Source organism: Bombus vancouverensis, chromosome 14 (genome assembly GCF_051014615.1).
Source record: "Bombus vancouverensis nearcticus chromosome 14, iyBomVanc1_principal, whole genome shotgun sequence".
Lineage (NCBI taxonomy): Eukaryota > Metazoa > Arthropoda > Insecta > Hymenoptera > Apidae > Bombus > Bombus vancouverensis.
This window is the reverse complement of record NC_134924.1, coordinates 8,295,818-8,308,184: the sequence shown is the minus strand read 5'-3', so window position 1 is coordinate 8,308,184 and position 12,367 is coordinate 8,295,818. Positions and strand designations below refer to the sequence as shown.

General features: G+C 41.8%; 1 protein-coding gene across 1 annotated transcript in view; it reads left to right on the top strand.

Moving 5' to 3' along the window:
* Nucleotides 1-12,367, top strand: part of LOC117154464 (nephrin) — a 99,730-nt gene that overhangs the window by 69,534 nt on the left and 17,829 nt on the right. The gene's annotated exons all lie outside the window — the stretch shown is intronic.

The window sequence follows — 12,367 nt, the reverse complement described above, 5'->3', positions numbered from 1 at the left end:
AGGAAAGTTCGCAAACGAATAAACCGAAATATGCATTAATCCACTTTCGCTACACGCGAGTATATTCCGTTGCGAGCTAACAAAGGCACGATATCGGTTCTCCTTGATTTGTCTCCTAATGGAATAATTGGACTCGTAGCAAGGATCTTCTAATGGTATGATTCTCAGTTAATTCGATTCCGATAGATTTCCCTGACGTACTAGCATACACGCAGTCGCGAGAACGGCATTGGTATAGAGAGAGAGCCTTACTACGAAATTACATGCCAGCCAATCTGTCCTGCCAACGTTTACCTGCATAACGTAAGCCAGATACGAGCTATCGTTATCCGTTTATTTACGACTACGTGTCTGATCGGCCACTCGATGCATCCGCTATTATCCTTGTTTCCAGGATATACATACATATATGTGGAAATTTGGCATTAATAGGACGAATCGTATGGCGGATGGTTGCGCGATATCTTTGCGAAACCTATACGACAATTTCGTTACGAACACACTTCACGTCGCCACGCTTTCGCCTTCATTTCCATTTGACATCGTCCGATTTTCAAATGTATTGCTTACTTATCAGCGGCAACACCGACGAACAAACGCTCGAACGAAACACGATAATTTCTCGATTGTAGGATAAAAAATATATCCCACGATGGTACAACGGAATTATTTCACCTTCAAAGAACGCGAAATTACGTTAAATTCTTGCGTTCAACTCTGCTAATAAACCTTTGGTCGAGCCTCGGTGGAATCGATACGCCAATTCCAATAGCGACTTCCCAGTGGAATTCCTCACGGCGAAGAATCAATTCGGAGAATATGGAATGATGGTCACGATCGGAATAATCCTGTAATAACGTTACAAACTAACGGTAGATTAAGGTTCGAATGCTTTCCATTTAGCAAAGACGTGCGCGCGTTATATCGAAAAAGTTAATGGCAGAAAACGTCCGGAATGTTGATAACAATTCTAGGAGAATTCCAGACAGCTGGTCGCTATATTCGTTACGGTTCAACCGCGTCGGCGTCTATCGGTAATAATTGGCGTAACTCTGTAAACAGCTTTCGACTTATTTACGAGTGCATATTCAACGATTCTATTGATGCCGGTTAGCTCTTTTAAACCGCGTAAACACCTGAATAAAATTTCACGTTCGCGGGAAATAAACGGAGGCTATTGGCCTTGGTAAATACGAATAAGAATTCGCGCATGCATATGTAAATATCGTTAGCGGCGCGGCAAGCCACCGCGCCGAAACAAAAAGAATCGTCGCGTAAATCGTTTCCATATTTTTGCATAATCCGCGCGCAGGAACGGGAACGGGAGATGTTCCTTGTAAAATCGAGCATTTCGTCGAGAAAATGGCTGGCCATTATTGTTATAAAGTGGCCCATAACTGTACAGTTTACCGTAGCTAACGATACAGAGACGTATCTATCAACGTCAACCTCGAGCTGTCAGTGGTAACGATACGTGCTTCATCAGACATAGCTCGCATCTCCACCCTACCGGTGGATTTCGCTGGTGACATCGTAACGATTGGAAAATCTCGTTACGGATTATTGCCGAAAAGCGTGCGAGCGATGCGAAAAAAGACATCGATCGATTTAGGCTGCGATTAAACCAACTTGTGCCGTTTCGATCAGTCAGGTCGGCGCACAATGATGCAGAAATCCAGCGTTTTCGATAATAATCGAAAGGAAGAGATATAAAGTCACGGTGAATTAGTTGGAAAATTCGCGACCGAGAAATCAACTCTGTCCATAAGCTGGTATAAATCCGGAGAACGTTAAGAGAAAATCGTAATTGGCGGGAGGAGGTAAAGGAGAATGGGTCAATGGCATCGTTTGTGTCACGTGGTTAACGATCTGTTCGGTCACGCGAAAACCGTCGTCCCGAGTGGAATGCGAGGCATAGCGCGTGTTCATTTGCCGGAAAGCTATTTCCTGCCTTCCATTACCGGACGATGCTGTATCGCATATTTGTGTCCGTACGGAAGCGCGGGTACACGCGCACTCTCGTGCACGCGAGCAATCGAATCTCCAACGCGATCGCGCCTCCGTACCACGGTAAACCTTGTGCACGCTACTATGCAAAGTACATATATACAAAACGCATATGCGTACACGCGACGAGAAATGTAAAGGCTTGCGCATAAAACGGATATCTACGTCAATATCCACTGTTTGTCTATTGATACGCGTTTCGGCAACGCGGTCAGTCCGCTACTTCTCTGTCGTTCGTAGATCACCAGGGTCTTCGGAAATTCGCAACTTCCAGGGAAATTTGAGGAATATGGAGCAGAAAATTGTTGGGCTAACATTGCCCGATTAATTTATCCGATTCGTTCTGAAGGCGTAGGAATTGTTTTTAATTCCAGTTGCTTTTAGTTTTTGTTGTTTTTAGCTTCCAAACTGATTATTCCGTTTGTATAAGTTTACGCAATTTCACGGCAGCCGAACCGTGCACGATACAGCGTTCCCTCGATCGATCGTTTCCATCTGTAAAAAGAGACTCTATCGCAACAGGATCTCGTCGCGATCAGACGAAAAAATAAGCAAGAAAGGAAAATGACTTCCCGCTGCTCAATTACGAGGAGATAGCAACAGCCTCTGTTAGTCCATTGTACCAGAAATTATTGCGCGCGATAAACGTTCGCCATTGATTTTACTTGCCGAAACTAATTACAATCTCACGGTTACATGCTTACGTAGATACACGGTTATCTCTGCATATCGTTCTATCCTATACCGGCAGTCTCTTGCGTTTTGCCGTTTCTCTCCTGTCGCACGCTATTTTTCTTCCTTTTTTCAAATGTTTCGTTAAACACCCGCTAGCCGCATTGGTCGTTGTAAACACAATAAAACTCGTTATAAATAGTTATAATTGGCAAGTTGACGATTTAGAAAACGACTGGAACCAGTAACGAGTTCGACTAAACAACGTCGTATGGAACCTCGCAAACTAATAATAATTTTCGTTTCCTGTAGTAAACACGCTGTAGATGCAACGCTACTCACCAATTATGTCGCTCCTACTGGCGCAAAATAGACAAAGTTTTGAAACGCGTCTCTCGGAAATTGTGAACTCGGGTCAACAACGCGACCCGTCTAGAGTGACAGAACCAACGTAGCACAGAGACGAGATATAAGCCATGTTGCATCTAATTAATATCTACGGCATAACTGCGTGACAAACCGAAACAAGAAACGGACGTTTGAATGCGTACTCCGAAAGGACATTCCTTGTCTTTGTTTATTGCGTCCTACTCGCTACTTTGTCCTCTATGTACGATATTGTTAAAATACATCAAACAGAGAAACTTGTCTTTCGCATATATTCTGTTCACTCGTGCTCGAAGAACGTGCATCGTAGTCGCAGGAGAGTTTCGCAAAAATAGAGGTACGTTGCTACACGAACGAGTGCCGATTCGAAATTAATGTTGTAAAGTTTAAAGTGCCTAGGCGCAGCAGGCCATCGCTAGTCAGCGACCTTATCGCTTTGCACTAAATGTACACTAAATCTATTATCGTAATAGAACATTGTTCGCTATGTTGCGTCTGCCACTTCGCTTTCCTTAACTTTATTATATCGGTGAACTTTGACAAAAGAGAGGGTCGAAGGTAAAATTAGCCTGCCCGAAGCAAACTTAGACATTTCGAGAAAAAGGAAACGAGTTTCTCGATAGAACTTCCTCTCTGACTGAAATACGATAGCATACGATGACAAAATCAAACGTCTGCCTACGGAAGGCAACATTTCGTTGAAAGCTCGATATGTATCTACGGCAGAGAAAGCACATAGTTTGTTATTCCGTTATATAACGCGATAAGTTCGTCGGAGTGTGCTTAACGACGCGACGTCCTACAACTTTGATTGGCTACGCAGACTTTGACGGTCGACAACTTTCGGTTTGCCGCCAATACCAGAACTGCGTGTTGTTCAAACAAAGAGAGAGAAAGAGAGAGAGAGAGAGAGTGGTTCTGTGAGTGTTCCTTCCATAACTCGCGTACGCGACTATGTATATATATCGCGGGAATCAAGAATGAAATACGCGTCTGTGTTAGCGTTTATTCCGGTCGCCGTTATCCTGTTCGTTAGAGTTTCCCCTTGTTGACGACGCAATAATAAACCATCCTGTCGAAGGAATTTGCTAACTGGACATTGGTATACGTCAAACGGCAAACAGTTATGGGAACACGACACGACAGCCACCGAATATGTATGTGTATGTCGTCGAAGAGAGTTTCATCAAAGCGAATCGAATATGTGCTTCTTTCTTCGGCGGTAGTTTATGGAAAAACTTAAGCTCGTGTTACAGCCGCGTATCTAACAAACTTATCAAAAAGCTTCGTGCAAAGATGAAAGATCATTGCGTTGAAAATATATAAAGATATTTGTTCAACGTCATCTTAGTACGGAAATTATAAAATCGCCGGCCACTTTCGATCTGACTATCACAACACGACGTTCTTGTCTTGTGAGAATAAAGCATCTAGCTACCTTTCGGGAAAGTCGTTCCATGATCTGACTGATCCAACCGAGTTTATCATCTTTCGCGATATCATGCACATCTCACGGATACAGCGGAAATGAAAAACAAGATTTTCTCGACCAGTTTTCGTCGCCCCGTCGAACCGGTTCATTTCCTGCGTTTGGAGGTCCTTTAATCATTTAATGCATCCTCTCTCTTTCTTTCTTTCTTTCTTTCTCCCATTTTTTACACGCAACGCGTTTGCAAAAGAGCTACTAGTCGATTAACGAAGGCTTTACATTTCGATGTAAAATCTGAAACATCAGAAGATGTTAATTATTAACGTGTCCATCAAAAAACGCTCGTACAGCCAAACGTTCGTAATTACGAATGTTTCGAGACGAAAAAAGACAGAAAACTATCTACACTGCATAACGAAATTTACGGAGCACAACGTTCCCGTTGTTATCATCGTTAGCGTTAATAATTATTCGACACGGCAACCAATGTATCATCATCGTTTCGAATTAAGCTCGGCTTAAATATACCGACCATCGTACGAAGACGATTTACAGGCGATAACTAGCGTGAGTTTAATTCTACTTTAAATATTAATCTTCATAGACGACCTCTATTATTGATCACAGATAAAAACTCAGGAAATGTGGAATGAATTTTCCAACTCAGCATTCTTTATCTCTATCTCTGCGTTGTATTTCATTCGCGTTACAAAAGATTTTCTCTTTTCTAACGATCGATTGGAGAACCAGCGAGCGAAATACAAGCATCGGTAAAATTATGAAACAAACGAAACGGAAAGTACGTTGAAACGAAGATGGTAAAATATACTTATCGATTGTATTTTTTTAGCGCCTCTCGCTTCACCGAGAATTTTTAATTCCATTTTATAATTATCTGATTCCTACGTACCACGTCGTGTTCGATGCTTTCGATCTTTTCTTCTTGCATCCCGTTCTTCGTCCGTTTCTCGAGATCGTTATCACCTTTCGTTATTCAGGTATATTCAGGCGAATATTCTTCACGATAAATCTGCCGATACAGATTTTACAGAAATAGTAATGTACATAAAATACATTACTAAAAGTTATTTCAGTCGAACAGCGATATTCGTGAACGATAACGAAATGGGAGTTGTGTAATAAAGATTCGTTCACTGCTGTCCATCGTGTATCGTAGAAAATTAAATATCTACCAAACGACGAGAAGGTACAATTTATGCAAAAATGCAGCAATTAGCGCAATGGATATAACGTATTTCGTCAAAAGACGTCTTTTACTCTTTGCGATACATTATTCCCGGTCGGCAACCATTTCGAATATTAAACAGAAAAAATTCGTACACGATCTGAACACGGAGTAGTTGATAAAGTGATCGACGAATAAGCAAAAAGTTCGAGATGGGATCACGTCCAGTCGCAATCCGATCTTTCGATTCTTTTTAATTGTGGGAAGCATCGGCTGATATCCAAATACCTGCTTTGCATATTTTTCTATCGACTCGGCCTCCGATAGAAATTTCCCAACAATGAATACCATCTCTGGCAGTGGAATCTCGAGAATGGAGACTACAAATGTATCGCGATACCTCGCATGTTTGTCTCGCATGTTTTGGGTGTATGTAGAAAGAGCATATTTCTTTACGAAACGTAGTGTGTCGCATACTTAATTTCGTTCCTCGCTACTATTAACGTTCATCCAGCAAAAAAGTTCTATGCAGGCGTTCGCTTAAATAAGTCGACCGCAGCGCCTCAATTTCCACGATTTTTACGCTATCGTAAGAGGCAAATACAACGTCTAACATTAGCAGCTTTTGCGCTTAAAATGAAAACTGCCTCGTACCTAGTGAACTTTTAATTCCACGATAAACATAATCTCGCAACTAGTTTAAAAGTCAACGTTATGTACGCGTTATATTCACGTTCCTCGACCGAAGCAATTTCCAGCCGCGTGTCCAGGATCCCCGAATCCCCGCCGATTGTCAACCGGCCAAAGGCTATCCGAAAGTGTCGTCCCGCTTGAAAAGTAATTTCTGGCCGAGCCCGTCGGATATATTTCGGGTGTCGCGCGAAACCGTAAAAATTTAATGCTCGTCTAGCTTGAAATCCGTGAAAAAGAACTGTCGCTGTCACAAGCCATTCCATTAAAACGAGAATAGTTGATACCGATGAATTTGAAAGCCGAAAACAAACACAAGAGAACACGAGAAGCAATCTCGACAACACGCGAGATTTCGGCCGTGCGAATGAAAAATCCGATGCGACCGGTTGACGAGAAACAGCGATTGTCTATGTCTAATTCAGCTGATGAACTACCGTAGCAAGAACACGACCGGATGGTAGTCCGCCCAAGCTCTATCGTTATATTGCTCTAATCGAGGAATGCAAATTCAGGAAAACTAGCTTGATAATGCAATGGTACGGTTACGATGACGCGACCGCGGTCTCGCGAATATATTGCCCCGAAATTCGAACCGATCGCTACGGTCGCTCATCAATCACGTTTATCACGATCTCGCTCCGATTTTTCTTTCCCCTGGGCGGTTTTTCATTCCTTCTTGTCAACGCCACGTCGAACAAATACCGGCCGACAAGAAATCAATAAGCGGACAAACGACAAGAGGACGAGCAATAATATATTCGAAATGAAAACCTCAAACGAGAAACATTCGATCAACGAATTTTAGAGGCAAGCTCGAAGTACGACTTTTCGCTGCATCACGATCGACCAGACGTCGATGTAGCGAGGCTCGTGGTTAAACGCGAAACCAAATAAAACTTCGATTACGTGATCTTTTCTTTTATCGTTTCATTAGCGTGTTGTCCGAGTATTAGGTCACAATCGGGTCTTTCGATTGTCCAACGTTTCGACGATCGACCACCGTTTATGCGAGAAAATATTTCGTAAGAATACATAGATACAGTATTTAAGTAATTAACACATTCTTTATACTTTTAAGCATTTAACGCGTTCCGCTCCAATTTTAATCTAAAACGTATAAGAAAAATTGATACGATACCGATTATTAATCTGTTCTCAAATGAAATGCCATTTGCATTGTGCTTATCAGCTAACCTATCATTTGCTCTAGATTGACGCAAATAAATTGAATTAAACGCGATCGAACGAAACCTCATTTAATCGACTGGTACGTAGGAAAGAGAATTCACTGACCCCGCTTTAACCGGTCAATTTCTGTATGGAAAAGTATTTTCGATGACCGCTTTAATAATCATCCAAACGAATTACGGTTCGATTATCTCGAAATGAACAAAGCGTTAGGCAACGATTCACGATCGATCGGATTCTCTAATTCCGCGATTCAGCCAAACGGAATTACGGCTCGCGGAACGAGCGACTAAAGTTTATTGTAAAAGATGTGCAAATTCGGACGGAATCGTGCGCGTAAATACCGAGGTCGGCCATTTAGCCGAACGGAACGACGCAACGCGACGATTCGAATAGAGAGCGTCCAATCGGGCAAGTCGTAAGCAAACGTGACTCGTACCGGCATGCTACGCCGAATCCAACACAAACGTCCACCCTTCCAATTCCAATCCGAGAATCGACAACAAATCCAACGTTTTTTTTTTTTCAACTGCTAGGCTTTCTTCGTTAGAACATTTCGCCGAGATGAGAAAGAAAGAAACGAAAGATTTTTCGTCGCTCGAGAATGCGCGATAAAATTTCTTTGACATTTGCCTAACCCAAGAAGAGTGTACGTACGAGTCGTCGAGCGATTTCGACGATGAATTTGAGAATCGCGAAACAAGGCATCTATTGGAAAAGAGAAACTCCTGCAGATTCCTTTAATTTAATAATTTTCAGCTCGGAATCGCGATAAACCGCAGGAGATAGAAAGTAAGAGCTCAAGGAGAAACGATGGTGCACCAAACAAAGGTGACATTTTCTCTTGGGAAGACAGAGATTCCATCCGATCTTTATCGTTCTCTCCTGGTAACTTGCGTGTTGAAATGCCGGCTGCCACTACTTCAGTTATCACGACTGCTAAATTGCGCGCAACGGTTAGCAACAACGATATAACGCGGTTATAAAATTGAACGAGTGATGTCTAAACGAGATGCTTAACGAGTGAATCGACAGACACGCGAAAAAGCGAATATCGAACGAGATAGAAAATTACTGCGATTCTGGTGTATTATGGTGTCGATCGATGCCGCTATTCGATACTTTAATCCGGAATCTGCTGACTGCTGCGAGTGCTAAATATTATACATTAAATTACTCGTTGATTTACGCGAAGAAGCTGGCACGGCGATAATCATCGTGTGGATGTAAAAGAACGAAAGGGAATATAATCTTCGGTGTCTCTCATGATGCGGCAGTGTGTCGAATTCCACAGGTAATTTAAAGTATTCCTGATAAATATTTAACTCGACGCGGCACACCGAGCCATTTGGTTTCAAGTACGATTATCGCTAACAACTCAAGCTAAAGTGTCTTTTAAAGGCGAAATTGTGCGAGCGAGAACCATGCGTCTAGATTCTTCAGCTAAAACGTACAATTTCCCGTTTCCCTGAACAAAACCTGCCGCATTTGCGATGTTTCTGTCGTTTTATACATATATATAAAGCAAGCACATATACTACGAACGAGTCGTAGTATACTTTACCAAATTTTTTTAATTGAATCGCTGAAACTACAGATGCCAAGACCAAAGAAATCTTAACAAGTACGATACGAGTTACAATGCGAGTTCGCAGTATTACATATGGGATTCGCAAATTCAGAATTAACCAGCAAGGATAAATAGCGATGTAAGCTAAACGTTTGAAGCTAAAGGACTTGGGATTGCGAGGATAAAGATTCAACGATTCAAGCAGTTGAGGATAATGAATAACGCTATAAATAATCTTAAATAGGAACGGCAAATCCGCCACGATTTTCCTTGATTCTAGAGATCCGTAGTGGCAAGGACATAATCGGATGTAATCGTGGTCAGTAACAGGCATACTCAAACTCAACTCATAAGCCGCAGATCTAGTAAATCCATGCTGCACCCTCTCAACGAGCTGTTTATATTTTAACTGATTGGCGAGTGATTTCGTCGATTAAATATTCGAGTTACGTTGCTTTCGATCACTCAAGAACGGTGCATTCACCTTGGAGAGATATCTGCTAATCACGGAGTAATCTTGGAACCGTCTGTCGCGTGGATGTGCGGTCAATATGCGTTACTAAACGTCGGGAGGTAAACAACGCATGTTGCAGAGTGTACTCGAGCGCATCTCAGCATTTCCATACATATGCATGCGAATACGAGTATGCGCGCGTGTCCCTTGCATCGATGTACATACGCGGACGTCCACAGAGCAGGCAAGTAGCAGTGATGAATGAGGAAACGGAACTGCTAGTCGGAGGGAGCAGCCATGCCGCTGACTATAGAGGGTTTCCGAACTCGCAAGGAGCTTCAGGGTTATAGCTGACGCGCGTCTCTTGAAATATATTACGACAGCCAAGCTGGGCGGTGGTTGTCAGCCACGACAAATTCCTTCGACATTCCTTGCTCCTTCCATCGGTACTTACCCTCTTCTCGGGTAGCCGTTCTTTTCTAAGTACTCCCTCTTTCACCAGACTCTTTCCATTTTCTGTAAGGGATTAACCCAACGATCTGGACAGGAGTTATTGTGTTTCGGATCCAATGCCGACAACGAGCTGCTTCGTGCAGTTAAGATATACCTACTGTTATGTATCTCACTTAGAAAACTAAGATTTTCCTCCGGGAATTCCGGCGATTTCGTGCATAAAGTTCTTTACTTATCATCCTGTTTATTCTTCTAGAATCGAACGGTGCGAACCCATTGTTTCTTGCTCTTCTTTCAACGCGTTAAATAGAATTAAACTTGAAGGTGTTCGGCGTATGTGTCATCTAGATATACGACAAATACGACGAACGGAGGAGAAAACTGTAGATTTGCAACAGCTCGTTCAATCGACGCGTCCCGACGAAGGATGGATCCATCGAAGAGATTTAAATGGATACAGAATAATTGTTTCAACCCGAGAAAATAGAATATTGCCCCCTGCTTCTCCATCCTATCTTGGAGTATCGGAAAAAAGAAGATCGATTCTGAAGCTGATTCCACTGATTTTGGAATTTTATTTTAAAACGCGTTAAACTGTCTATTGTATAACTCGTGCTTAGTACTATCCACGAATAAACAATCTCTGGCTCGAATAGCTGTGCAACAAACATAACGTGGCTGATACAGGTGCTGGTCTACGAAGGTGTACTTCCCCTTTGAGATACGAAATTGGAAGGGACAAGACATTCTAGTGATGACAACGCGTGGAAATACGGCTCGTTAAAAGCATTGTCAGCGTAATTAATGTACAGCGCATGATTTGATGCGACTTGCGCACAGGAACGACGATTATTAGCGATCTAATGCGTAATATTCGATTGTCGTGACTACTACTAGAATGTAAATGTTTTAGTGTAGATGCTCGTTACGCGTAGTTCGTGCCCCCGTAAATCAATAGCCTCGATATCGTTAAAAGCGATGACGCGTGTACGAAGCGGCTACATTTTTAATTTGCGATAAAAAATGATAAACGAGATCAGCTCGCTTTAGGAAAAGATAAACGGTTACAGCAGAAAAACGTGCAAAAAGATCACACGCCAAATATATTGGCAAAAATATAGGATTATGAGCAACGACGATCCTCCTGTTGCTTGAAAAATATCGAAACTCTGAATAAAAATCGGAAGATACGGAAACTTTACGATATCTCTTGTATGTACTCGAAAGCGAAATCTCTAAGATCACGCAAAAATATAAAAAGGCGTTTCAAAAATTATTATACGTATATCTAAAATGCATGCAATTTCATCCTACAGACATTTATTTTCATTGCACATTTATTATCTGTATTTCCTTGTATTTTTGATAAAATTCGATTCGCTTGAAACGAATACCCTGTGAAATCGCATTCATGCAATGGTGTATACAATTTTCAAAAAATTTTGCAAAAATTGAGGAGCATATTAATAAGTGCGACACTGGAGACCGAAATGCTATATCCGTGTCTATATCTCACAGCTTCTCCGTGGCTTCTTTCTCAGCTCGCATGTTAATTGCCTTAATTACTTGAGGGAGACTGCATTCTCTCTCGAGAAACTATAACGAATTCCGGGAGAACTCTTATGAATATTTACGAATAGTTTATTTGTGGACTGAATTTCGATCTTCTGCTAACGCCCGAATCAACTACTCTCCGATTCTTCCTTTCTATTTCTGTCCCTCTTTCTCTGTCCCTTACGATATGTGTACCTCGAGCAAGATCTTTAAAGTTCTATTCGTTATTGGTCGTGTAGCCGATTTACATACTTGGAAATTCGTCGTTGAAAGTTTACGAGTGGATAACGATCTTATTCAACGGTTAGAAGTGAATGTATGGCAACTTCGGAGATCGTTTTCAGCGTGACGTTCTACACCGAAGTTGCGAGGATTGGTAATAAAAAAACATGGAGAGAATGAAACCTCGAAGAACTACCGGAAAGTCTGACAATTCCGACAGACGAAATCGGTCGATAAATTCGGTGAACGATGGATTATTCGATACAGTCAGTTCAACGAATATCCAGAGAGACAAAAGTCTATTTTACGATCGATGAAAAGTAAAGGAAACGCTACAAAAAATTACGATAGAGCTATTATGGAGATCGCATGTGACAAATTCAATCATCTTATACGTGGATGTGTCTCGTACGTTTGAACTGGTCTTTCGAAGTACAAATCCGAGAATTCGATTTACGATTTCATCGTAGCCCAATATTTTTCATAAATAAACAATAAAACGTCACTGTATGGAAGTTCCCTCTGACGATTTTTCATTGTCCTCCGATTCAT